Consider the following 23,696-nt stretch of genomic DNA (forward strand, 5'->3'; position numbering starts at 1 on the left):
CAGGGCCTGGAGGTCACTCCCAAGTCCAGACCCCCCGCCCCCACACTCCACCCCGTCACACTGGCCCCTTTGTTTGTGCGACACATGAAACACGTTCCTGCCTCAGGGCCTTTGCTTGGCCGTTCCCCCAGACGTCTCCCCAGGCCCACCGACCTCCCTCGAGTGACCTGCTCAGTGAGACCTTTCCTGACACCTGAATTTAAAGCTGCAAACATCTCCCCAATCCTGAGCCCCTTCCCTGCACTGCTTTTTCCTCACTGCATCTATCACCTTCTGATATCCTCCCCCTAGAACAGACATTCCAGCAGGGCAGGACCCTCGCTCTGTTTCCCAGCGTGCACCCAGAGTGGCACCTGGCCTAGGGCAGGGCTCAGGAAACACATGTGCTCTGCTATGCTCAGTCACTCAGTCATGTCCGACTCTTTGCCACACCATGGACTGTGGCCCGCCAGACTCCTCTGTCCATGAGGATTCTCTAGGCAAGAATACTGGAGTAGGTTGCCTTTCCCTCTTCCAGGGGATCTTCCCAACCCAGGGATCGAACCCACGTCTCCCACATTGCTGGCAGATTCTTTACCAGCTGAGCCACAAGGGAAGCCCTAGGAAATACATGGGAACAGGTAGAACACCTGCTCTCTGGGAGAGGAAAGCCTGCGCTCCAAACCTTTATAACGCTCCCCCTGTTGGAGGACCAATTGGTTTTCTCCGGAGACAGCCCAGGGAAGACACGTGCTGCCCCTCCCAGCCCAGGCCCGTCCCCAAACCAGTGGTCAGATCTGGGCCTGGAAGGGTGGTCGCCCTTCCCTTCAGTCCACTGATGAACCTGCATCCTGGACATCATCCCGGACGTTGCTCAGGCACTGACCACGCTGGTCCCCCAACCTTCCCTGTCCCTGTGCAGGGCGTCCCCGCCCACCCTCTGCATCCCCAGGACCCAGTGGCCACCCCCCAGCTCTGCCTGCCCTTCTTCTTCAGACCCCGTCTGGCCCCTGCCCCCCGGGTCCTCCATTCAGCCTCCTACCGGGTCTCCCTCTCCAAGAGCTGGTCTCCTGTTTCACCCATGATTCAATCTCGTCCTTCAGCCAAAGGCCAAAGTCTCCTCCAGCCTGGCCGTGACCTGGCTCCAGCCCTGCTGGCCACACCCAACCTGCCCAGTTCTTTTGCCGCCTCTCAGACTTTTCTGGGGCAGAACCCTCTGCCTGACTCTGAGAGTCTGGTGCCCACCACCCTTTCAGGGTCCCCACTCCACCCACCCCTCACCGTTGCCCCACACAACGGTCTCCAGCTCCCCAGCGTCCTGTGGGCTCCCTTGAGCCGGTGGACAGGTGCTCAAGGGACACTGCTGAATGAATGAATGACTGAAATGACTAGCGAGAAGGTGAACAGATGAGGCTGTGAGTGGACAGACTCCAGGAACAGGTCAGCGACAATGTTCTTCTCTCTGCCAGATCTCCTCCACACCTCCCGGTCTCCCGCACGGACCTGGTGGGGATCAGACCTGAACACGATGCTGACAACGCCCACCATGCAGCAGTCCGGGTGGGCTAGGCTACGCTGTGGTAACAAAGCCCCCAGACCTCAAGGGCCCAAAACAACAAAGGTTTATTTCTTGTTCACACTGCAAGTCCGGCGGGGCGGCAGGGAGGCTCTTGCTCCCCAAGGCGTCCCCTCTGGACCAAGAAAGAGGCCTGGTAGGTGGCCCTGGCAGCGACACACCTGGCCACAGAAGGACACACAAGTCAAAACTGGTCACGTAACCCCCAGCCCAAGCACAAGACGTCCAGCTGCAAGCTCATTGTACTGTGGACTCAGGAGGATGGGAAACCAGGATTTTGAGCCAAAAGCTGGAATGACACCTCTGATGACACCACTGTCAACACGAACAACAAAGACCACTCACGCAGGACCTCCTGTGCCCTGGATGCTGGGCTGAGGCCTGAAGTGCAAGTTCCCTTAATGCCCACGGTGCTATTCTGAAGTGGGCGCGGTGAACAGCCCCTTTTCCAGATGAGACGAGATGACCAAAGCCCAGAGAGTGAAGTGAACCTCTGAGATCACATGGCTTGGCCCCTGAGGTCCCTGCATGGATCACATGCAGACCCTGAGGTGAGAACTCACTTCAGTGATTCTGGGTGCTCACAAACCCCACTGAGGCCCCTCCTCCGGGCACAGGCCTCAGCTTCCTCTGCTGAGGCCGGTCAGGGGCAAGGACTGCCCTGCCTCGATGACTGTCCCCAGCACAAAGAGCCTCCTCACCCTGCCGCGTCCCAGCCCCAGATACCCCTGACGCGGGCCCCAAATCTCAAGAGGAACGGAGACTGTGAGAGAGAGGCGGGCGGGCCAAGGTCACCCTGTGGGGCTCCACATGGCCGAGATGAGGCCACAAGTCCCTGTCCACCACAGCCTGACTGTCACAATGCCTCAGCACCCACAGCCTCAGCCAGGAACCCCCAGAAGTGACGGTGGTGACATACACTCCACCTTCCTGCCAGCAGGTCCACTGAGGGAGCGTCCCCAGTTCCGGACCGGTGAGCCTGTGGCTCTGACCACCTGGGCCACACTCTGAGGAGCTGGGCTGAGCGGCTGGCACCTGCTCCCAAAGACAGTCCCATCAGGGAGGCCAGAAAAGGATGGAGAGTGGTGCCACCTTCCAGGACGTCTGAAAACAAGGTTGGGGGGCCTTTGGAGAAGCCACACTGCAGGGGGGGTCTGTGCAGAGCAGTGAAGAAGAGAAGAAAAGGGGGCGGTGGGGTCGAGAGCAGATCCACCTGGAGCCAGACCCCACCTCACTCTGACCTGAGCCCCACCCCCACCCCGAGCCTTTGTGTCCTCATCTGTAAATGGGGTGTGAGTGATAACTGACACCAACTCTGGGCTCTTACGGTTATGACTGTACTGGTTTTGCCCCCTCCCCCCACCAACCTGAGCCTCAGATCACAATTCATCCTCTTCCTGGGCCTTAGGAAGCTTACGGGTGCAAACTCCCACTCTGGCTGCCAGGAGAAGGTGCTCCTCTCACCTGCTCCCTCCCAAAGTCTCTGTGCCCAGGAGCAGAAAGAGCCCCCCCCCTTTACAGCCCCGCAAGCAGTGCCCCTCAGGCCAGCCTCCGAGGGCAGCTGTCCTCCTCAAGCCTGGAGTTTCCGAGTACCCTGACCCACTAAATGCCCCCACCCCTCAGTTGCTGGGGTGGGGGCGGGAGAGAGGTGGGAGGCAGAACCTTTCACTGCCTGGGAAGCTCACACTCGCCCCCTGTCCCGGGCCTCAGCATCCATGCAGCATCTGCTATGTGCATCCACCTTGAGAGAGAACTGCAAAGGGCACAGCCCCCTCCCCAGGCCCATGGGAACATGCACAGGCTTGAAGGGGCACGACCCACCCCCACGTGAGTGACTCCAGCCGCTGCATCATACCGCAAGCCTTGGCACCTCCATCTGCACCGTGAGACGGGGCAGGGTCCCCGTTGTGGGTGGCACCAAGGGCTTCCCACAGAGCCTGGCACACAGCAGGTGCTCAACCACGTGAGCCTCACTCCCCCAGACGGGCCAGAGCAGAGCCTGGAGACGGCCCCCCAGCTTCCCACCACCTCATTAACTGGAGGGGACTGTCCTTCCAGCTGGGCTACCACCTGACACCCCTGGCAGTCTGCCCGCTCACCTCCATCCTGTCTGCAAGGACGTCTGGGTCAGACAGGACGGGCTGCCGGGACCCCAGGCAACCAGCAGAGGCCCGCCCAGCAGGCCCAATTGCCACTGAGCCCCACCAGGTCCCTGCCGACCCCCCACCGCCACCTGCCCGCACACGGCCGCCCACAGTACACACCAAGGGCTGTGCTGTTGGAGGGGAAGCAGGCTGAGGCCAGGCTGTGTCCTGAGATGAGACGGTCAGGATTCAGTTCACTTCAGTTCAGTCGCTCAGTTGTGTTCGACTCTTTGCAACCCCACGGACTGTAGCACACCAGGACTCCCTGTCCCTCACCAACTCCCAGAGTCTGCTCAAACTCATGTCCATCAAGTCGGTGATGCTATTCAACCATCTCATCCTCTGTTGTCCCTTTCTCCTCCCGCCTTCAATCTTTCTCAGCATCAGGGTCTTTTCCAAGATTCCGGACTTTTCCGGATTCGTCCATTTTTCACATCATGTGGCCAAAGTGTTGGAACTGCAGCTTCAGCATTAGTCCTTCCAATGAATATTCAGGACTAATTTTCTTTAGGATGGACTGGTTGGATCTCCTTGCAGTCCAAGGGACTCTCAAGAGTCATCTCCAACACGACAGTTCAAAAGCATCAATTCTTCAGTGCTTAGCTTTCTTTATGGTCTAACTCTCACATCCATACGTGACTACTGAAAAACCATAGTTTTAACTAGACAGACCTTTGTCGGCAAAGTAATGTCTCTGCTTTTTAATAAGCTGTCTAGCTTGGTCATAGCTTTTCTTCCAAGGAGCAAGCGTCCTTTTAATTTCATGGCTACAGTCACCATGTGCAGTGATTTTGAAGCCCAAGAAAATAAAGTCTGTCACTGTTTCCATTGTTTCCCCATCTATTTGCCATGAAGTGATGGGACCGGATGCCGTGATCTTAGTTTTTTGAATGCTGAGTTTTAAACCAGCTTTTTCACTCTCGGGTCAGAGTTCAGAGGGACGAATCCGGCCTCCAGGAGGCAAGGAGCCACTGCAGAGTGTGGGCTGGCCAATGGACCTCTGCCCCCACTTCTATCCGTCTGTGAGTTCATGCAGTTGTCCCTCCCCTCCGCCTCCCAGGCCTTTGCTCCAACTCCCTGCTGCCTGGAAAGCAGTACCAGCCACTCTGAGGAGCTCACGCCATCTCCTGACCTTCCCAGGCTGGGCTGAGAGACGCTGCCTGCTTCCTTAGAATTGTTCCTTCTCTCACTCGAGCACAGGGATCCAGCAGGGGTCTTCGGCAGGCAGAGCCCCAAGGAATCTGACAGAGCCAAAGTAGGAGTCGGCTTCCAAGGCGGCATGGAGCAAAAGCCACTCGGGAGACAAGGGGGTGCAGACCAGAGGGAAGGGGGCTGGGGTCCCAGGGGAAGGGGAGAGGGCAGCGTGAAGAAGGGCATCTTGAGGAAATCACTGACTGGTCCTCCTGTGCCCCATTTCCCTTCTCCCCTTCCACAAGAAAGAGGACAGGGTGGGAGGGAGAGACCCAGCAAGAGAAGGGGCCATGGGCTGCCCTGGCCTGGGATCCCCCCAGCAGTTCACAGGGGACTGGGGAGGAGCAGAGCCGGTCCCACAGGGAGCATCTTGAGCCTCAATGCTCCCAAAGGTCCCCATTGCTCCCTATGGCCTCAGGGCCCCCAGCCCGGGCAGAGGGCACAGGGCAGCCCCACAGCCCCCGACCCTTGTGCCCGCTGAGGGGCATGCGGGGGCAGGGCAGTTAGAACAGGCAGCCTGGGCTGCCCCACCCCCAGCACGGGGACCAGAATGCACTGCCTCGGACACAGAGCCTCGCCTCAGAGGGGCAGGGCTGGACCTCAGGGATGACGGAGAGAGCCTTTGTTCAGGCAGCAGACTGGCCTCTGAAAGACAAGGAAGGTGAGGCCGAGAGGGAGGCGGTGGGCCTTGGAGAGGGGACGTGGAGTCTGACCCCGAGGGCCTGGCACATTGTTACTGTGGGTGCGAGAGGGTGAGGCTGGATCACAGGCAGCAGGGCCCTGAACACCAAGCCGGAGACGGCCGGGCGGCAAACCAATTATTCTAACCTCCACGCCAGCCCTACCTCAGTCCATCCAGCCTCCCCCCACCCGATGCCCTTTCCGGGTAATGAAGGCCGAAGGGTTGGCAGTTGGTAAGTGCAATTAAACCCATGCTCAAGGCCATGAAGCATCCATGCAGCTCATTAGCAGACGAACGAGAGGACGCTCTGAGGGCCGTGGGCCCCCGAGGCTGTCGGGACCCAAGCCAAGTCAGCCTGGAGGGGGGGACCCCACCCAAAGGAGCCCCATTCACAGGGGCTCCAGTCCAGGTCCTGAGATTAGGTCTTTGGACTGCAAGGCACAAGGTCCAACAGGTGTCTCTCTCCCAAAGAAACAGCTGGGTAAATGGGCCTGGAGGTGCGTGTGACACACACGGTCCTGGGCAGTGGAGACAAACCCAGGCTTCAGCCAGCAGGCACCTATTGATTCAACACCAGAGCAGCAGCTGACACTGAAGCCAGCTCTAAGCACTTAAAAATTCTCTCACTTAATTCCTCCTGTGACTCTAGGATACTTCCTAGATACTCTAGTGGGTACTTCCTGTTGTGGTCCCCGTTTAAAATATATATTTATTTATTTATGTGGCTGTGCCAGGTCTTAGGTGAGGTACACAGGATCTTCAGTTGCAACATGTGGGATCTAGTTCCCTGACCGGGGATTGAACCTGGGCCCCCTGTACTGAAAGCACGGAGTTATAGCCACTGGATACCAGGGAAGTCCCTGTGACCCCCATTTAACAGAGGAGAAAACCGAGGCCTAGACAGGACTTGATTCACCAGGTGCTCTGGCTCCTGAGGCTGGCTCACAAGCAGGAAGCCACATCACCATGGGTGAGACGGCTGGGCCGCCGGGGAGATGTGCAGACTGTGGCCAGGAGGAGGCCTGGGCCTTGGGCTGGGGGCCACACCACCAGGTGTGGCCTTGAGGGAGGCAGATGGCAATGGTCCAGGTGAGCTGTAAACCGGAATTGGGGTGAAATCTCCCAGGACTGCTCCCTGGCAACTCATTTGCTTTTTTCCCCCCTAAACACTGGTGAGCCTTCATACTGGGCCTGGGGGCCAGATGTGGCAGGATGACACGCATCGTGGCACCTGGTCTAATGCACAGCAGGGAGCCTGGCAATTAGAGGTGTCCAGAACACAGTCGCAGGCAGGGGAACAAGTGAACTGATGCCGCCCTCCGCCGGGGAGGGACCTGATGCTCTGGCTTCACCTCTTCCCAGTCTCCTGCAGTACCCGCCCCCCACCCCTCCCAGTGGCCTCTGTGAGAGTAAAGAAAGGAATGGTGGGCCTCCTGGGCCCCCTGGGGCAGTGCCTCTGGCATTCCAAAGTCAAGGCTGCTGCTGAGATATCCTGAGGGCCCTGGTGGGGAGGGCAAAGAGCACTGGGAGAGAAGAGACCTGCTTTCTGAGTTCCAGAGGTGTTGGAGCCCACAGGAGGTGGGCAGTGGCCTGGGGCCCACAGCACAAGTGTGGGTCTCCTGACTCCCTCAAGTCCTGGCTGAGCCTCTCAGGTGAGGCGAGCAGCCCCCCTCACACAGGACCCCTGCCCTCCGTTAGTTTGAGGAACTCTGCAAGACTGCTCCGGGTCTGCCTTGGCTCCTGATGAACGCGTGTTCCCATTCCTGTACAGGCCACATAATGACGCAAACAGCTGATATGATTACTGTCTTTCCTGCTTTTGGCAGCTCCACGAGGGTGGGGCGCAGAAACACCCAGATCTCGGAGGATTCTGGTCGCACGCACAGTAGGCCTGCAAACACATCTATAGGCCAAATGAAGCTCTGTGATTACAAACAGTCGCAGGGCCAAAGGAAAAAAATGTGTGCTGGGGTGGGCTCCTGCCTCCCCAAGCCCCCCAGGACCTCCCACCTCCACACAGCAGTCTCAGGGCCTGGACGGACCTCGAGGCCCCCGTGGCTGGGGGCTGCAAGCAAGAGAGGGGCTCACCCCCTTCCCCAGCCTGACCCCGAGGCCAGCCCACCCCCGCAGCTGCCGGCTGGCCTGCAAAGGTATGGCTCCCAGGGGGGCCCTGGGCATCCTCATTAGGAAAGTAGTGACAGACACATTAGCTGCCGAGGTGGGGGAAGCTGAGGGCTGTCACGGGCTGAGGAAAACCAAATGCCATGGGCCATGTCTGGGCCGCATCTGGGTGAGGGGCTGCTGCCGGGAAAGGACAGAGGTGATGCCCCGGCGCCGTGCCACCCCCAGAGCTGGGACTCCCTCCTGGGACTCGGGCCCCAAGCCGAGTGCCCCCAACATCCCTGGCTGTCCTTGCTGCCTGCCTCTGAGCAGGACTCAACTTGCCGACCAAGTTGGTATCCGCCAACCAAGTCCTGCCTGCCCTGTGCTACAGGAGGATGGCTGGGAATCCACCCCCAGGACACGGAAGAGGAAGATGAGGTGACGGGGCTGTCGGGGGGTGCCCTGAGCAGAGCACTGCAGCCAGAGCCGCGCCCAGTATCAGGGCTACCGTGGCTATCACAGGCTGTGTGCTCTTGGACCTTGGCTGTCCCCATCCACGAGATGTGGGCCTGGACCACCCTGACCCCAGGGTTCCTTCTGGTCTCTGAGTCACAGGGCAAGGAAGGCTCAGTTCTGCTGGAAGAGTGCCAGGGGCTGCCAGTGTCTCTTCAGTCCCCAACGCCAGTCCTTCCCGGAGCCTGAGGCCCCGCCACACAAGGGTCACAGAACACAAGTGCATCAGGCATCAATTCCTCCCAGGCCACGGCTGGGGCAGCAGACAGCCCACAACCCAGTCGGTGCCACCGACTCTGCCTTTGACACAAAAGTCCTGCACCATGCCACGTGCGCACTGAAACGGGCTCACACACAACAGACACACACTCGGCACACCTGGGGCCCCACCACAAATGCAGACACACACACAGAGGAACATCTGCCCCCCAACCCTAATCCCATGTTGAGGACACAACCACAGATATGAGCACACAAACCTGCTCGCAAAACCCCTCAACTCATTCTCCAACCCCTACCCACCCACACACAGGTACCGCACTGTACACACAGGCACACTCTTAGCACACAGACTCATATACACACCTGGACACAGTAAGCATGCGAGAATCATCACCCTCCAGTATGGAACCCCCTCAAAGATGGACAGACACACAGCCCCCCACGCCCAGGAACACAAACACACACTCATCCTGGCGCCTGGTTACATTCCATATGGCAGGCAGCACCCAGCCCAGAAGAGCGGCTCCAGATAAATAAGTCATGTTCAGAGCATTAATCTCAGCCCCAACCTGGCTGCCTCCCTGCTACAGGTAAAGCGAAATGGGGCTTCAATATTTCATAAACGAATAAACCTGCTAAGAGAACACAATTTACAAGGCTGCCGGCTGCAGGCTCCCAACAGCCCTCACACATCTTTTCACTTTGGGAACATGTGGTGGTGACTGTGGGTGGTGGCCAGTGGGGCATGATACCTGGTACCCCACCTGCCCCTCTCTTCCCAGGGTGCTCTTCCCAGGGAAGGGTGCGTTCTGTGATTTTCCATCCACTAAATCCAGCTGCTGCCCAGGGACAGGGCCCTGCACTCTCTCCCCTCTTCCGCCTTCCCCTCAAGTCTTAAATGCCTTTTAAATGCCGGTCCATCCTTGGCAGCTCTGATTTTCCAAGGTCTGTTTCACGCAGGGCTGGGATGTGTCAGAACTGAACTGCTTAGGAATGAAGAAAGAAGGCCTGGCAGCGGAGATGGGTAGGGCCAGGGCAGCTTGGAGTTTAAGAGGCAGCTGAGCTGAGGGAGGCTGCACCTGGTGCCAGGCCTACAGGCCTATAAGGGGAGGCCAAGCAGCCCAGGGCAGCAGAAACCTGCTCCTAGGACATAGAGAGGGAGCAGAAGGGGGCCACAGGGCCAACTACAGGCTAAGTCTGCACCTGGCTGGGCAAGGGGGACCCGGATGTGACTGAGGTCTGGGACCTCGGTGTGGCCTTGCTGCTGGAGCCTGGTCTCCTCAGGGGCAACAAGTCTTCAACAGCTCTGCACAGGCTGGGTGGCACTGGCTGGGCTCGGTGGCCCCTGACCAGACTGCAATTGAGGAGCCAGGGCAAGGGTTCCTGGGGTCCAACAAAGATGGAGAGAGATCCAACCAAGTTAGGAAGCAGCCACCCAGTCTGACTCCTCTCTGAAGCTCCCGAGATCCAGTTCCAGTTCTCTCCAGACTTACAGACTCAGGGAAAAGGAGCAGGCTTCACACAGGAAGGGAGAAAAGCAGGACATCACATGGCTCACAGAGGAAGAAGGCGGCACCCTTTAACAAAAGACCCCAGGACAGGGCAGAGAAGAGTGAAATGAGGCTGCCTTTGGGGCCTGGGAGTTTGGGTGAACTGCTTTCCATTTGCCTTACTTTCCAGAAGTCTATAATCACTACTCTTTCTGTAGTAGGGGAGAAAGCTATTAAAACACAAGGGCCTTACAAAACCAAATATACAGCATGACTCCATATTCTATATTTATTACATATATCGTGTTGTTTACTGTATGTCTAGAGAAAAAATGCTGACAATGATTATGTTCTGGGGGTGGAATTATAAGAGGTTTTTGCTTGTCATCTGGCACTTTTAGGTTTTTCTAAAATCAACGTGGTTATAACCTGGTGAAAGTGTTAGTTGCTCATTCCTCTCCGACTCTTGGTGACCCCCATGCACTGTAGCGCCCCAGGCTTCTCTGTCCATGGAATTATCCAGGCAAAAATATTGGAATGGGTTGCCATTTCCTTCTCCAGGGGATCTTCCCAATCCAGGGATTGAATCCGGGTCTCCCACATTGCAGGCAAATTCTTTACAGTCTAAGCCATCAGGGAAGCCCTTTATAACCTGATTTTATTTTTAAAAAACCAAAATGCTCAGGCCTGATAAGTTCTTTTCCACATCAAGTCCCTCCCGCGGCCACTGAAGTCCATTCTCACCCTCCCAGTGCGAGTTCTCGAAAGGCCAAGGACAGCTGCCCCCGCCCAGGACACTTTTTCCAAGGCCCAAGACTGCACCCTTCAGCGGCCTGCCCAGGCCATGTGCGGGCGAGCAGAGGTCAGCCGAGTGCCCGGGGGAAGACGGGGGTTAAGGCCCGGGAGTGACCGGCGGGACACCGAAGGCACGAGGCCCGAAAGGGCATCAAGCAAGGCAGGCAGCTGGCGAAGGAAGGGCAGAGCCAGGGCCAGGCCCGTAGGGGAGTACGGGACGCAAGGCAACCGACCCGGACCGGGACGAGAACCCGGGGACGCCAGCCCGTCCGGAAGCCCCGCCCCGCGCCCCGGTTCCCGGAAACCAGGGGCCGTGAGGGGCGGGGCCTGAGCCACGCCCACAGCCCCGGTTCCCGGAAGTCGCGGTCTGCCGAGGCCAGGGGCGGGGCCTCGAATCCCCACCCCGCGACTGCGCGGGGCACGCCGGGATGGGCGCTGCCATGGCGACGCAGCGGCCACCCCGCCCCTCCCCGCGCCCTGGCCTCCGGAGTCGCGGTCGCGGCCCTGGCTGGGCTCGTCCGGCCTGATGCGCCGAGGCCCCAGCCTGGCCGCTTTGAGGGCGCCGCTGGGAGCGAAGGGAAGCCAGGAAGCGCGGGCGTTTGCCCTCCCGAGGTCGGGGAGGAGAGGAAATGGCCCCCGAGGCGGTAATGCAGCTGCCTCTGTGTCTGGCCTGCCGGCTCCTACCAAGCCCTCCCCGTGGTGGGGCTGCGCGCGCCTGGACAGGCGGGCCAGCCCGGGCTGCCCTGTTAGGGTCCAGGATTTGCCCCCGAGATGGCCCCTCCATCAGCGCAGGGGATGCTGGGCTCCAGGGCCTAGGACCCGAGATGCCAGCTTCTGTCCACCCACATGCCAGGCATCTGTTACTGAACAGTACGAACCCTTTGCTCCGCTGCCCTCTAGGCCCCCTCAGTGCCCTCTGAGGAGACCCAGCCAAGCTGGCAGCCCGCCAGGCAGACCCTGATCCTTTCTTGGCCTGTATCCCTGTAGGGTGGGGGTTCACACGACGGGCCAGGCCAGTCGGGCCGGATGACTATCTCCCCAGTCCTGTGTGAGTGACTCTGCCCCAGTAGGTGGGCAAACAAGCCCAGATCTGTTAAGGAGTGAAGTGGCAGGGCTGGGACACAGCCAGGCTGACTCCAGAAGCCTGTCCACACACAGTGGCACTCCCTGCTCCCTGGCCGCCCAGCCTGGGCTGGTCCAGCCGCCTATCTCTGCCCAGAGCACTGGCCTGGCCTGCAGTCCCCTCCCCCGCCCCCTCCTTCCCCTCCCACCAGCCGGCTTCCCTTCTGAGCCGCCAATCTGCAACCACACAAAGCCCTGTTTGTTTGCTTTCTCGGCTGCTCCCCCTGGATCCGATGTCTTTCTCTGCTACCTGCCGGCCTGGCTTCCTCTCCAGAAAGCCTTCCCAGACTCCTGAAAGGAAGGAGGGGCCAGTCATCCTCCCTAGAATCCACCTTCTTGGTTCTGGGGGTACCCAGCCAGAGCAGTCTGATGGCTTTGTAGCCCCCTCACTACCTCTCAGAATTTTGGGGTGCCTCCTGGGCAAAGCAGGAGATGCCTGCAGCCAGAAACTGGGACGGGGGAGGGGAGCCAGAGCAGTCCTGCCAATCTCCCTTCTTTTGTGAGCAAGGCTTGTTTTGTCAATCAGGAAGGCTGCCCCTGACTTCCCTCCCAGCAACTCAAGGGGGCTGCCAGAAGATAAGGAGATGAATGGGGCCAGGACGGCAAATTCGAGGAGGCGGAGGGACACCCCAGGTTCAAGGCCATCACCCACCCTTGCTCTTTCTGAGGGTACCCAGGCTCACCAGGCTCTAGGATGAAGGGTTACAGGCTGCACTGGGAGCCTGGCTTGGGAGGTACCCTCTCAGTGCCCACGCTAGGCAAGCACCTGGGCAGATCTGTCTCCATGGCAGGCACTCTCTGCAGTGTCTTGGGACACCCTATCAGCCTGAGCTGAAACAGGGCTTTCACAGACACAGAAAAATAAACACCCACATTCCACACCACCTTCTCTACCTGCAGAGTAGGGGCTGCCCTCTCTCCCCAATCAAATAATGAAACCCAACACTGATACCGCACAGAGATACCACAATCCCGCCTGGTTCCTTCTACCCAGGGTTCTTTCACTGCACCGTCACACTGGGTGGCCTAGGGCAGGTCCTAACCTCCCTGGGCCTCTCTCTTCCCCTTCCTGTCCCCTTCCATGCAGTTTAACCCTTAAAAGCAACTCCAGGACAAAGGTGTGGTTGTGCCCACTTGACAGATGAAAGCAGGCTCTGATTGAGAAAGCTACAGAGACTGAAACTGCTCTAGTCAGAATTCAAGCCCACTTCTGACTCCGAGGCCTAAAAAAAAAAAAACCCCACCAGGTCACAGTATTATTTCATAGAGATTATCTGCTGAATGGATGAGTGACCACCAGGAGATGAATGAGGAACAGGCAGGGCCTGGCTTTGGAGCCCAACAGATTGTGGTTTCCAATCTCAGGTCTGCACTTGGTCGCTGGGTGACCTCACACAGGTCACTTAACCTCTCTGAGCTTCAGTTCCTTGATCCATAGGAGTTGGTTAATAAGGCTTAGAGAGGACCACCCAGTGCTGAGCACAATAGCAGGTACTCATTAAATGATGGCTTTTCTCCATGATTCCTCTCAGCAGCCAAAGAGCCAGGCATCCACTTATTAGAGGAACCAGGTCTCTCCTACCTCCGCTTTCACCCACCTGTCCCCGCTGCTGGGCATCCCCCCCGTCACCATCTCTGGCCCTCTGCAATGCTCAGGCTGAGCTCCCCGGGCTCCTGTCCTGCCTGGGAGAGCAGGGCCTCTGTTTAAGCAGCCAGCACAGGGGGCCCGGGGTGGGGGTGGGGGTGGGGGGGGGGGTCACTGTCATCCCAAGGGAACAAAGCCAGCACCGTCCACATCCTGCTGGACTCGAGAAAAGAGAGCCACTCAATTAAGTGTGATCTGGCCAAATGTCTGTTTTTTGTGCTATTTCGGGCCACAGTGGGGATTTTCTGTGCTCCTCTCAAAGGTGTCCTAAACCAGATTCCTTCCCATTTCCCTCATCCCTGTGTTTGAAATGAAAATATTGTTCTTCCTCTTCTTTTTTTTTCCTAGTTCTCTTTCCCATCTATCAGACAGATGCAAATGAGGGAAGGGGCAGAGCTGGGACCTCTCCAGAGGGCAGCATTTCCCTCCCACCAACCCACCAGGCCTCCGCAGGGCACCCCCCCACCCCAGTGCCCTGGAGCACAGCATGCTGGGAGATGCAGTTGCCTCAAACCAAGCAAAGCAGAGAGGTCCCTGGTCTTGAGGCTGGGTCATTGTCTGCTGTTGCCCCAGACACACACCAGGCATCTGCCCCTTCTACCACACACCTCTGCCTTTCTGCTTCTGAGCCTTTTCTGGGACTGCACCCCTCCACCCCCACCTCTGCCTGGATGCCCTCCTCCAAGGCCTCCGCTGCAAGGGGCGCCTTCTTAGCTGCAGCAGGGTCACAGGTGAATGAACCTACATCCACACAGTCACGTCTTTGAGGTCTGCTCACCTACCAGACTGAGGGCTTCACAAGGGCAGGGGCACAGCCATGTCGTCACGTGGCTCCAGGACAAGGCTGCCCAAACCCCTCAGCACTGCTGACGTTTGGGGCCAGGTAACTTGTGGGGGTGTGTCCTGTGCATCCCAGGATGTTGAGCAATGTCCCGGGCCTCAACCTACTAGATGTCAGCACCCCCTCCCCCAGTGGAGACAACCAAAAACATCTACAGACAGGGCCCCAGGCCACCCGAGGGACGAAATCACTCCCAGTTGAGAACCACTGCTCTGAGGCCTGCATCCCAACCTCTGCCCGCCCCCAAATGAGCAAATACACAACTCTCCCTACCCCACCAACAGGTGATTTTTATTTTACCTCTTATCATGCATGCATGCATGCGTGCAAAGTCACTTCAGTCATGACCGACTCTCTGCGATTCCATGGACTGTAGTCCACCAGCTCCTCTGTCTACGGGATTCTCCAGGCAGGAATACTGGAGTGGGTTGCCATGTCCTTCTCTAACCTCTTAGCATCATCACATGCAAATTTCATTTCCCATCATACAGAAGCTTCCAGAAGACAGGCCCACTTGACCTCAGCTGTGTATCAGTGCTGATCCACGGTTACCATTTTCTGCAGGAATAACTCTCAAAGCATCAAAGAGCACCTGAGTAAAAGCCAACTCTGTTCCCACTTCGGCACCCTGCCCTGGGCTCCTGTGTGATTGTGCTTCAGCAGCTAAATGTGTCAGGGCCTCGGAGTCTCTGCCTTATTGTAACAATTCTTTGTCCCATGCTAGTAACAGACTTACAACTTCACATCTCTAAGGAGCTGTGGCCCCCAAGAAGAAATCTTTCAAGTGTTTTGTTTTGTTAATATTTATTTATTTATTTGGCTGCGTTGGGTCTTGGCTGTGGCACGTGGGATCTCCTCTCTTCAAGACAGCGTACAGGATCTTCATTTGTGGCATGTGGGATCTAGCTCCCTGACCAGGGATCGAACCCAGGCCCCCTACATTGGAAGCTCAGAGCCCCAGCCACTGGACCACCAGGCAAGGCCCTCAGGTGGTTTTTAACTGACATATTCTGAGAAGTATTATCACTAATAGGCAACATTTATTAAGCATTTTGCTATGTGCCAACCGCAGCCAAGTGCTTTGCAGGCATCTTCTCGTTCAGTCCTCTTAGAAAAGAAACTATGAAATTGGTGGTGTCATTTCTGATACCTGATATATGAGGAAAGAGAGGCTCAGAGAGCTGGAGGAACCTGCCTAAGAACACCCAGAGGTGGTCTGGTGGCCTCCGTCGATTGAAGGTGTCAATCGGAAAATTCACTCAGCTTCAGTTCTCTTTTTAATTTACTTGCCTGTGTTGGGTCTGCAGCTCGTGGGGTCTCCCTTGTCACGTGGGATCTTTCATTGTGGCAGGCGGCTTAGTTACTCCAAAGCATATGGGAGTTCAGTTCCCCAACCAGGGATCCAACCCAAGTTCCCTGCATGGCAAGGTGGCTCTTCACCACTGGGCCACCAGGGAAGTCTCTCAGCTTCAATTCTTGATACTGAAGTTACTTTTTGAAGTCTGAAGCCCACCTGGTGCCAGGCAGGGTTACACCTTCCCAGGCGGACAGGCCTCACCCACTGGGCTCCTGAAGTAGACACCTGTCCCCAGGGCTCCTTGGAAGATTCGACCCCGGAGGCTGTGGCTTGCCGGGGTGGGGGCTTGCGGCCAGGAGTTCGGAGGGCCACCACCTGCTTCCTGGGTGTCAGGCCTCACAGAAAAGCCCTGGCTGCACTGCCCTCCCTCAGCAGGGAGCAGGTGCCGAGATTCTTCAGGGCAAGAATAAAAATGAACCATCTTCTAGCACCTTCTATGTATTTCTATGCATTAAAACAGGCTCTGTCTGAAGAATTTTACCTGCATCAACTCACTAATTCTCCCAACAAACCCATGAGGCGAGTGCTGACATACCCCCAACCCCCCGCCCCATGTCACCGATGAGCAAAGAAACAGTAAGCAGCAGGGCCATGATGCGAACCCGAGACGCTGAACTCCAAAAGGCAGGTGCTTATCCGCACTGCCGTATTACAAGTGTCTTGTGTTGACAGCTGTGTTCCCCGCACTCTGGTCTGAGCGAGGTACTATGTGATTTAGGAACAAATGCACGAAGAAATGAATGAGTCTGTGGTTATGCTGCCACCCGAGTCCACCCCACAGCACCAGGGCCAAGCCCCTTTGCAAGCAGAAATTCTGGCTGGAAAACTAATTCTCACCTGCCCCACCAGGTGACCAAGACCCATGCGATCCATCCACCTCTACCTGGCTGGGGAAGAAACAGGCACCAAACTCTCAGTTTCGGCCCACGTCACGACAGGACTGGAGCGGTCACAGCCACCTCTTCCCATAAAGTCCTTCAGCGGGAGGAATAACAACTTGAGTCTCCACACAGTAGGCTCCAGGGGCCGGGGACTGCGCCCATGTGAAGGTGGGGAGATGGAGCCCCCGGCAGGACAGCCACACCTGGACTTGACCCTGGGCTTTCCAGACGACAGAACATGCTGCATGCAGAGTTCGGACAGGAGGGGAAATGTGCTGGGGGCGGGGGTGACTTTCCTGCAGCAGCAGCTGGAACTCAAACCCTGTCCTGACTCCAAACCCAGGGCTGTGCCACTGCTCAGCCGTGATGCCCCGACTGGACCAGACCAGACCGAGGCATGGTCTCCAGGGAGGGGACCAAGTATGACAGAGTCTGTACACCTCACATGGGACCCCTGTCTGGGGCCCATTCTGGCCCAGAGCGGCCCAAGCCCCCCCACTGACCCCCTCCGCCTCCCCCCACCCCTGCCTTGCCCTGCCCCACTGCATCTGCTCCGCTCCCCTCCCGGCTCCCTGGACCCCCTTCCTGAGCCCAGTCACCACATAGTAACTGTATGACCGCTGTCCACCGGCCTGGAGCCTCTCAGCTCTGAGCCCTGCAAGCCCAGGGCCAAGAGGGGGGGACTTGGCGGGGAGGGGGTGTCTGCTGGGTGAGTGATGGTTGGCTGGTCCCATGGGAGCCCTGGTGCTCCTGGCCCATCCTCCTGTCCCTCTTGACCAAGTGCCCTTTCCCACGTTGCTCTTTCCTCCCACCGCTACCCGCCCCCCACCCCACACACTCTTCACACGGATTCGAGAACCAGCAGAGCAAAAGCTTTCCGCTGGCAGCCTAGCCGTCTGCGCCTCCGGCCGCTGGCACCCACCCTGGTGTCACATTCCAGTCTTGGATCCCAGTGACCCACCCAGGCACAGGGCACGCTCTGCCTCAGTCCCCAGGGAAACAGGATGAGCCAGTTCTTCCCACCCGCCCCATCCCCCCTCCCAGGGAGCAGTGGGGCCCCTCACTTGTCTCCTCTATGGTCTGACAAACAGAATCCTTTGACCAGCACCCTGAGAGTCCCCAAGATCCCAATAGGACCCCCAAAACAACACTGTGCCCCACCCCAGCTCACCTTCTCGCCCACCCCTTCCTGCTGGGAAGGCTTCTGAGTGCTCTGTGCTCCCCCGCTTTGCCCGTGGAGCTGCAGAGAGGAGGCGGCCAAGCCCTGGGCCTCGATGCCTCAGCCTCCTGGGGAGGACAGACACCGACAGAATTACCGCTAATTCCGTGATGAACGCTATGCTTCAGCTGTAGACAAAGGGGAATGACTCAGTTCTGCCGCGGAGGTCAGAGCAGGAGACAGGACGTCTGCTTTGGTCCCAGGAGGCAGGGAGAAAGGTGCAGGGAAGCCCAGGTGGAAGGAAAAGCTGGGGCCAACGCAGCACAGAGGCAGCAATGCCAGGGCTGTCTCCGGGGGGGCGGGGGTCTGCTGCAGCAGAAGGGGAAGGGGCAGAGCTGGCGAAGGACAGGAGAGGCCCCCACCTGGGAAGGGCTCCTGAGCAGACCTTTATTCGGAGGCAACAGGAACCCCAGGGCGACACTGCCGTGATGGAGAAAGGTCACCCTGTAGTGGGGCCCACACGGGAGGGGGCAGGATGGAGGCAGGGAGGCCCATGAAGAGGTTGGGCAAAAGCTAGCCTCTCCCGTCACGGCCTTTATGAACCAAGTCCTCCCTCTTGGCCACAGGACACAGGCTCCATCTGCTGCAGCCACCAAAGAACCACTGGTGTGCTCCCACCGCCAGGATCACCCCCCTCCCCACCTACCTGAGCTCCAAGTCCCCTCAGCCATGCAGCTTCACCTCCACAAAGCCCTCCACCTCTGGCCAAGTGAAGACACTCTCACCTCTGGACTTCATGCTCAGGCTACCCATCCCCCATCCTGAAACTGACTCATGTGGTCCCCATCTGCCCCTCCTCATAGGAACAAGTCCCGCCAAAGATGCTCCTTCCCTCACTGTCCCCAGCACACCTGCCAGCTCTTCCATGGGAGGCCCTGCTCCCCCCCAAGACCTGGCAGGAGCTCCCACTTGTCCCTTTGGGTACCATGTGGGTCCCACCCCTGGGCTGTGACCTTGCAGGCAGGTGTATTAAGCACTGCTGCTGCTGCTAAGTCGCTTCAGTCGTGTCCGACTCTGTGCGACCCCATAGATGGCAGCCCACCAGGCTCCCCTGTCCCTGGGCTTCTCCAGGCAAGAACACTGGAGTGGGTTGCCATTTCCTTCTCCAATGCATGAAAGTGAAAAGTGAAAGGGAAGTTGCTCAGTCGTGTACGACTCTTAGCAACCCCATGGACTGCAGCCCACCAGGCTCCTCCATCCATGGGATTTTCCAGGCAAGAGTACTGGAGTGGGGTGCCATTGCCTTGTCCAGTATTAAGCACAGGACTTCAAAATAGTGGGCCCTGGGAAATACCTGGTGGGCCCGCGAGCCCAGGTGCCTCTCCCACGGGAACACTGCCAACCTGCAGGGCTCCACCTGGTCCTGCCTGCTGAACCACATGTTGGGGGCGGGGGGCGGGGAGAGACATCCACGCACAGCCACATGTGACTATTAAAGCATGAGGTACAAACACAGATGGCCATGGAAAGGCAGTAGTGACAATAACGGTGTCAAGGCCAGCTGGCGTTTATTGGGAGAGACACTGTTCTCAGATTCATGGGTTGCGTGGACTCATTAAAGCTTCACCACAATCCAGTGAGGCTGGAACTGTTATTAGCTTCTTTGTACAGATGGGGACACTGAGGTACAGAGATAAATAACCCATTCAATATGTGGTAAAGCCAGGAATCACCCAACACCTTCCCCTGGAGCTCCCCCTGCCATGACCCCCGCATGACCCCAGGAAGGGAAAGGGGAGCTGAGAAGAGCACGAGGCGAGGCGTGGTCCAGATCGGGGTAAGAGGAAGCTCTGTGTTTGTGTGTGTCAGACGTGTACGCACAAGTGAACAGCAAACCACATTCAAAGTGCTAACTGGGGTTACTGGAGGCACTTCTACCCTATATACCTCTGGGTTATTTGCATTTTTCACAATGAGAACAAATCCATGTGTCACCTGAGTAATTCAAAAAGAGAGACACTGTCAGGGCCTCAATTCATGTTTGTTGAATGACTAGAAAGCAGACTCATTTTCTAGGCCTGTTTTTTCAAACTCTGGGTATGACCCATTAGCGGATCGTGACATCAATTCAGGGGTCACAGAATGCAATTAAAAAAAAAAATCAAATAGACTAGAACAGAAAATATCAGACCAGGGCACAAAACAGAGGAAAGAGCTATTTCACTCAACTTTCGTTTCAGTTACACACAGTGGGCATGAATGAAGCTGGGAACTGAAATGTGTTTCTTACTGCAGGTCACAGGTGAGGTCCTGGAACCCGCAGTCCAGACCCAAGAGCCTGAGGAATCAGCCCGGGCCCTGCTGCACAGGCCTCCTGGTCCAAAGTGGCAGAATGGGTGACCTCCCTGTGTTTAGGAAGCTGCCGGGGTGCCTGGCTGTTGGAAAGGTCACACTCAGCCCGCTCTGGATCACCCGCAGACACACAATCCTGGAACCAAGGCTTCTGAGTGTGAGGGTCTCCCCCAAACCACAATGTCTGTGTCCACTCCCTCTGGGTCACCCAAAAGGCCACTGCTCCTAAAGACTCGCTCCTGGATGCTCCTGTGGGGGGGCGGGGTGGGAAACTAAAAGATTCCTTGCCAGTTTCCAGATGCGAGGCCACGTCCCAGGGAAGCCTCTGGAAACGCAGCCGTGTGGTCAGTCGGGAGGGGCCTCCACTGAGTCTGCAGCGAGGGCCGCTCCCACCCAGGGTGGGCCTGACCCCTGGCAGAGTCGGTCTGCATGGAGGATCTGGTGCGGGCAGAGAAGCAGAGCCCCCAGCCCGAGGCTCCCAGGGCGCTGGCGCCTCCACATCAGAGCTCGCCTAACTCACCCCGCCTCCCTTCCCAGGGCAGCAGACAACTAAAAAAAGATAAAATAAAAAGAAGTAATTCCCCTGCTTTGACGTCAGCTCGAGGTCTTAACAGCCCAGCAGCGGCATGAAACTGGATTGCAACCAGATGTAATGCCCTTGAATCCTCCACACGCCACTGCGTTGGAAGACAAATGGCAGGGGGTTGAGCGGGTGGAGGGAACCGTGCGGGTCCCGCGTGGGTCCCGGATGAGAGCCTGCGGAAACCCTGGGAAGCCCAGGCCCGGGTCGCCATTCAGGCGTGCTGCCTCCCCTCCCCCAGCCCCCCAGAAGCGCATTGTTACTCCGGATGGCGTCTTCATTCAGGGCCAGAGTCCCAGCGCCGCCCCTGTCGGGGGCTCCCCGGATCAGGCACGACTCGGGCCGCGCTCCGGCTCCGGGTGTGGATTTGAGGACGACCCAGAGCCCAGGAGGGGAAATCGCTCGCTGGGAAAACGGGCGCCCCAGGAAGCTAGGGCCGCCACGGCCTCGGGCCTGCGTGGTGTTTCGCTTCCCCTCCGCCCCTCCTGGGCGGCCCCCGGCAACCAAAGCTCCAAAGTCACCCCCGCGTCCTGCCACCCCCTCGCCCCCGCCGCACTTGGCGACGCCGCCTTGCGCCCGGCCCTCGCGTCCTCCTCTGGGTCTCCTGTCTCCCAGGCGCCGGCCCAACGACCTGGCCGGTGGTGCGCCGCCGTCCGTCCAGGGACTCGCGTGGCCGGAGCCCCCACCGTGACGTCACCCCGAAAGGCCCCTGCGCCCCAGGCCTGGCCGAGACGGAGCTCCCCGGCCTCCCGGGCCGCTTCCTGCCCGGTGGCGCGGCCTGCGCACAGGCCCGGGCGCCCCTGCCCGCGTCGGAGCACGGATCGGGGCTCCGCCGAGGGCCTCACACGCCGCCCCTCCCCATCACGGCCCTCGCTGCCCCGGCTCCCACGCCAGGGCCCCGATAGGCCCAGAGGCCCCCAGAGAAGTCGGCTCCCCGCCCCCCACCCGGACGCCCTCACAAAGCTCGCCTCCGGTCCCGGCGCGTCGCGAATGCCCCGGTCCCTACCCCCCGCTCGGGGTACCCCCGGGGACAAGCACGCGCACAGTCCTCGCGCCCCCGCCTCGCACCAGCCCCGGCCCTCGTCCCACGGCGCGGGGCGCCCCCACCCCGCCGCAGCTCCTCCGACTGCCATCCGGTGACCTCGCGCCCCCCGCACACAAAGCGACTTCCCCGCGGCCCCCGCGCCCCCGCCCCGGCCCTCGGTGCTCACCTCGGCGCGCGCTCACTCGGGGGCCCGGGGTCTGGCGCTGCGACTTCGCGGCCCGGAGGTCCGGGAGGCCATAGGGGTCGGGGCGCGGCGGCCCGGCCGGCCCGCGGCCAGGCAGGAAGGAGGGTGGGCCGCGGCGCCCCCTCCTCGCGCCGGCGCTCGGGCGGCGGACTGGGCGGCCTGCTCGGCGCGCTCTCGCCCGGCCGCGCCTCGCTCCGCGCCTCGCCTTCCGAGCGCAGCCTCGGGCGGGGGCGGCGCCCGGGGCGCAGGGACCAGGCCCTGGCCGCGCACCTCCGGGCCTGCTGGCGTCGCAGGGCCGCGGGGAAATGCGGTCCCCTCCGCGCAGGAAGAGCGGGCGGCGGGCGCTGCGCGGGGGGAGAAGGCGGCGAGAGCGCGAGGAGAAAAGTTCCCGGCCGCCTGGCCGCGCTCGCTCGCCGCCCGGGCGCCAGGTGGGCCGTGCGCCCCGACAGCGCCCCCTGGCGGCCCGCGCCCGCTGAGGGCCTGGGGCGGGGGTTTGGACGGGGGGACCCCAGGGGCCCACAAGGACGCGGGGGCCGGGGCCGGAACCTCGGACGGAGGACGTGGACTGGCACTGGCGCTCGAGTGCTCCGAGCTCCAGCCGAGTCCCGGGGCCAGGCCCCCGCCTTCACCCACCACGTCTCTCCCTGTGACCTCGCCTTCCCCGTCTGGGAAACGTTCCGACCTCTAAGCTAGGACGCCACCGCGCAGAGCTCTCTTCACTCACTGGCACCTCGGTGGGTTCAGAGTGAGCAGAGACAAGTGGTCCCTGCCGTCCTGGGGCTGGCGGCCTGGTGGGCAGAGACAGAGCACATGTGAGAAAGACCATTCCCGGGAGCAGTGAGGGCTACTCGGTGAAGTGAGAGGCAGGGGTTGCTTAGCTGGCTGTGAGCGGAAGGAGCCCGCCATGTGGAGCCTCAGGAGCAAGTGCAAAGGCCCTGAGACAGGTGGGACGGGGTTGGGGGGGGAGGCGGACAGGCGGTGGGCAGCAGAAGTCAGAGCCTTGGGGAGGACCAGGGTCTTCAGGGCTACCTGAGCCTAGTGGGGAATTCGGATACAATCCTGGTGCCATTGGCAGAGCCAGGGCAGAGGGATGTTGAATGAATGGGTGAGTGAACCTATTGTGACCCTACAGACCCCCTGGCAGTCCCCACCCCAGGTCTCCACTCACCCAGGTCAGGCAGAAGGTCTCCAGCCCCCATCCAGCCTCTGGGGTCTGTTAGTCCTGTGGGTGAAGGAGGGTCATCAAGGCCTCAGGTTCCCAGGGGACTCGGCCTCCTCACCTGTAGGTAAGAGCACATGGTGGGGAGGGTGCCCTTATGCTGTGGACTGTTCCCCTGTCTGCATGTCCTGTCATCTGATCCTGGCAGCCCCCTGGGGGGCAGACCCATCCCTTTTGTTTACAGGAAGCTGAGGCACACAGCAGTGAGGTCTTCTGTCCAGGGTCTCAAGCTAAGTTCCAGGCAAGACCTGCACCAGAGCCCTTCCCACCAGCTCAGCCACCCACTGCCCAGGGCGAGGGTAGGAGCCGGACAGAATCAGGATCAGACGATGGACACTGCAGTTTTCAGCACAGATTCTGGGGGAGACAGACCCAATTTCTAAGTCTGGTTGCTCTGCGCCCAGCTGGGAGGGTTTGGAAAAAAACAAATTTGCTGAGTGAGTTTCCTCATCTGTAAAATGGAGGCAATAGTAGTACCTACTTCCTGGGGTTTCTGAGGGCTAAAGGAGGTAGGTGTGTGGAGCATCAAGCCTGGAGCCTGTGAATTCTGTTAGAAGTGCTTTCTGTCACAAGCTGGGGGTGGGGGGGGGGAGGTGTGGGGACGGGGCTTCTGTAC

At 59.3% G+C, this 23,696-nt stretch overlaps 1 protein-coding gene across 3 annotated transcripts in view; it reads right to left on the reverse strand.

Moving 5' to 3' along the window:
• RAI1 (retinoic acid induced 1) overlaps nt 1–22,283 on the reverse strand; it is a 103,666-nt gene extending 81,383 nt beyond the window's left edge. For all 3 annotated transcript variants that reach the window (XM_070773187.1, XM_070773189.1, XM_070773188.1), the window contains exon 1: nt 21,844–22,283. The gene's annotated coding sequence lies outside the window, so the exon portion shown is untranslated. The remainder of the gene's footprint in view (nt 1–21,843) is intronic.
• Between the last annotated feature and the right edge of the window lie 1,413 nt (nt 22,284–23,696).

The sequence above is a fragment of the Bos indicus genome, chromosome 19 (assembly GCF_029378745.1).
Source record: "Bos indicus isolate NIAB-ARS_2022 breed Sahiwal x Tharparkar chromosome 19, NIAB-ARS_B.indTharparkar_mat_pri_1.0, whole genome shotgun sequence".
NCBI lineage: Eukaryota > Metazoa > Chordata > Mammalia > Artiodactyla > Bovidae > Bos > Bos indicus.